Source organism: Oncorhynchus tshawytscha, linkage group LG08, assembly GCF_018296145.1.
Source record: "Oncorhynchus tshawytscha isolate Ot180627B linkage group LG08, Otsh_v2.0, whole genome shotgun sequence".
Lineage (NCBI taxonomy): Eukaryota > Metazoa > Chordata > Actinopteri > Salmoniformes > Salmonidae > Oncorhynchus > Oncorhynchus tshawytscha.
In genome coordinates, this window is record NC_056436.1 from 77,662,971 (window position 1) to 77,667,069 (window position 4,099).

Here is a 4,099-nt window from a genome sequence, read left to right on the forward strand (position 1 = left end):
TGGTTAGAGGGGAATCACCCACCTGGTGTCCCAGGTCTAAATCAGCCCCTGGTTAGAGGGGAATCACCCACCTGGTGTCCCAGGTCTAAATCGGCCCCTGGTTAGAGGGGAATCACCCACCTGGTGTCCCAGGTCTAAATCGGCCCCTGGTTAGAGGGGAATCACCCACCTGGTGTCCCAGGTCTAAATCGGCCCCTGGTTAGAGGGGAATCACCCACCTGGTGTCCCAGGTCTAAATCGGCCCCTGGTTAGAGGGGAATCACCCACCTGGTGTCCCAGGTCTAAATCGGCCCCTGGTTAGAGGGGGAATCACCCACCTGGTGTCCCAGGTCTAAATCAGCCCCTGGTTAGAGGGGAATCACCCACCTGGTGTCCCAGGTCTAAATCAGCCCCTGGTTAGAGGGGAATCACCCACCTGGTGTCCCAGGTCTAAATCAGCCCCTGGTTAGAGGGGAATCACCCACCTGGTGTCCCAGGTCTAAATCGGCCCCTGGTTAGAGGGGAATCACCCACCTGGTGTCCCAGGTCTAAATCGGCCCCTGGTTAGAGGGGAATCACCCACCTGGTGTCCCAGGTCTAAATCAGCCCCTGGTTAGAGGGGAATCACCCACCTGGTGTCCCAGGTCTAAATCAGCCCCTGGTTAGAGGGGAATCACCCACCTGGTGTCCCAGGTCTAAATCAGCCCCTGGTTAGAGGGGAATCACCCACCTGGTGTCCCAGGTCTAAATCAGCCCCTGGTTAGAGGGGAATCACCCACCTGGTGTCCCAGGTCTAAATCAGCCCCTGGTTAGAGGGGAATCACCCACCTGGTGTCCCAGGTCTAAATCAGCCCCTGGTTAGAGGGGAATCACCCACCTGGTGTCCCAGGTCTAAATCAGCCCCTGGTTAGAGGGGAATCACCCACCTGGTGTCCCAGGTCTAAATCAGCCCCTGGTTAGAGGGGAATCACCCACCTGGTGTCCCAGGTCTAAATCGCCCCTGGTTAGAGGGGAATCACCCACCTGGTGTCCCAGGTCTAAATCGGCCCCTGGTTAGAGGGGGAATCACCCACCTGGTGTCCCAGGTCTAAATCAGCCCCTGGTTAGAGGGGAATCACCCACCTGGTGTCCCAGGTCTAAATCGGCCCCTGGTTAGAGGGGAATCACCCACCTGGTGTCCAGTCTAAATCGGCCCCTGGTTAGAGGGGAATCACCCACCTGGTGTCCCAGGTCTAAATCAGCCCCTGGTTAGAGGGGAATCACCCACCTGGTGTCCCAGGTCTAAATCAGCCCCTGGTTAGAGGGTTAATCACCCACCTGGTGTCCCAGGTCTAAATCAGCCCCTGGTTAGAGGGGAATCACCCACCTGGTGTCCCAGGTCTAAATCAGCCCCTGGTTAGAGGGGAATCACCCACCTGGTGTCCCAGGTCTAAATCAGCCCCTGGTTAGAGGGGAATCACCCACCTGGTGTCCCAGGTCTAAATCGGCCCCTGGTTGAGGGGAATCACCCACCTGGTGTCCCAGGTCTAAATCGGCCCCTGGTTAGAGGGGAATCACCCACCTGGTGTCCCAGGTCTAAATCGGCCCCTGGTTAGAGGGGAATCACCCACCTGGTGTCCCAGGTCTAAATCGGCCCCTGGTTAGAGGGGAATCACCCACCTGGTGTCCCAGGTCTAAATCGGCCCCTGGTTAGAGGGGAATCACCCACCTGGTGTCCCAGGTCTAAATCTGCCCCTGGTTAGAGGGGAATCACCCACCTGGTGTCCCAGGTCTAAATCAGACCCTGGTTAGAGGGGAATCACCCACCTGGTGTCCCAGGTCTAAATCAGCCCCTGGTTAACACCCACCTGGTGTCCCAGGTCTAAATCGGCCCCTTTTAGAGGGGGAATCACCCACCTGGTGTCCCAGGTCTAAATCGGCCCCTGGTTAGAGGGGAATCACCCACCTGGTGTCCCAGGTCTAAATCGGCCCCTGGTTGAGGGGAATCACCCACCTGGTGTCCCAGGTCTAAATCAGCCCCTGGTTAGGGGGAATCACCCACCTGGTGTCCCAGGTCTAAATCAGCCCCTGGTTAGAGGGGAATCACCCACCTGGTGTCCCAGGTCTAAATCAGCCCCTGGTTAGAGGGGAATCACCCACCTGGTGTCCCAGGGAAGTCTACCCTCAGTCTCCTTGTCTCAGCCCCTGGTTAGAGGGGAATCACCCACCTGGTGTCCCAGGTCTAAATCAGCGCCTGGTTAGAGGGGAATCACCCACCTGGTGTCCCAGGTCTAAATCAGCCCCTGGTTAGAGGGGAATCACCCACCTGGTGTCCCAGGTCTAAATCATGCCCCTGGTTAGAGGGGAATCACCCACCTGGTGTCCCAGGTCTAAATCAGCCCCTGGTTAGAGAGGAATCACCCACCTGGTGTCCCAGGTTTAAATCGGCCCCTGGTTAGAGGGGAATCACCCACCTGGTGTCCCAGGTCTAAATCAGCCCCTGGTTAGAGGGTAATCACCCACCTGGTGTCCCAGGTCTAAATCAGCCCCTGGTTAGAGGGGAATCACCCACCTGGTGTCCCAGGTCTAAATCAGCCCCTGGTTGAGGGGAATCACCCACCTGGTGTCCCAGGTCTAAATCGGCCCCTGGTTAGAGGGGAATCACCCACCTGGTGTCCCAGGTCTAAATCGGCCCCTGTTAGAGGGGAATCACCCACCTGGTGTCCATGGTCTAAATCGGCCCCTGGTTAGAGGGTAATCACCCACCTGGTGTCCCAGGTCTAAATCGGCCCCTGGTTAGAGGGGAATCACCCACCTGGTGTCCCAGGTCTAAATCAGCCCCTGGTTAGAGGGGAATCACCCACCTGGTGTCCCAGGTCTAAATCAGCCCCTGGTTAGAGGGGAATCACCCACCTGGTGTCCCAGGTCTAAATCAGCCCCTGGTTAGAGGGGAATCACCCACCTGGTGTCCCAGGTCTAAATCGGTTAGAGGGGAATCACCCACCTGGTGTCCATGGTCTAAATCGAACCCCTGGTTAGAGGGTAATCACCCACCTGGTGTCCCAGGTCTAAATCAGCCCCTGGTTAGAGGGGGAATCACCCACCTGGTGTCCCAGGTCTAAATCAGCCCCTGGTTAGAGGGGAATCACCCACCTGGTGTCCCAGGTCTAAATCAGCCCCTGGTTAGAGGGGAATCACCCACCTGGTGTCCCAGGTCTAAATCGGCCCCTCGTTAGAGGGGAATCACCCACCTGGTGTCCATGGTCTAAATCGGCCCCTGGTTAGAGGGTAATCACCCACCTGGTGTCCCAGGTCTAAATCAGCCCCTGGTTAGAGGGGAATCACCCACCTGGTGTCCCAGGTCTAAATCAGCCCCTGGTTAGAGGGGAATCACCCACCTGGTGTCCCAGGTCTAAATCAGCCCCTGGTTAGAGGGGACCAATGAAATAAAGCAGTGGAACCGGCTTTGAGTTCCACATTAGAATTTGAGGGTGAAGTGCGGTGTAGGCTGATAGTTAAGTGCTTTGTATTGCCCATGACAAAGATATTTTCACAGGCTTACATTTTTCAGTGTTTTTGTCATAAATATTAGAAAGTGGAATTTAAGTTCATTTTCTTGTGTACATGAATATATTTTGAATTGTGAGACAGCTAGTTTGTTTATTTTTGTAGTTCTGATACTGTAAGATCTGCCATGACAGCCTGTTGTTGTTATATAGTGATCATTGTAACCTCACAATAACATTTTAAAGGTGTAAGGGGGTATTTAAAGGTGTAATCATATCACAGATGGTCGCATTTCTGTGTGATATGCCTCTTTTCACAACAATGTGTCCAACTGATTCTGAAAAGTATGATTGTGCAATATGTGGTTTGCCCTGAAGGAGGCGGTATCACACAATATTACACTATGATGATCGGGCTCTATTCATGGCGTTACCATCTGCAATGTTTGACAACATTTGGCAACTGAATGTTGACCTGGTGTTGAAGAACACATTAATTGTAGCTGAGGAAGTCCACCCTCAGTCTCCTTGTCTTATCTATGTGGTATGCATATTTTTCAATGTATCTTTCTGGATAGTCGTGTCAATATTATCTAAGTGGAAATAATTCCTCTGAATTGTTGTCATGCCACGCA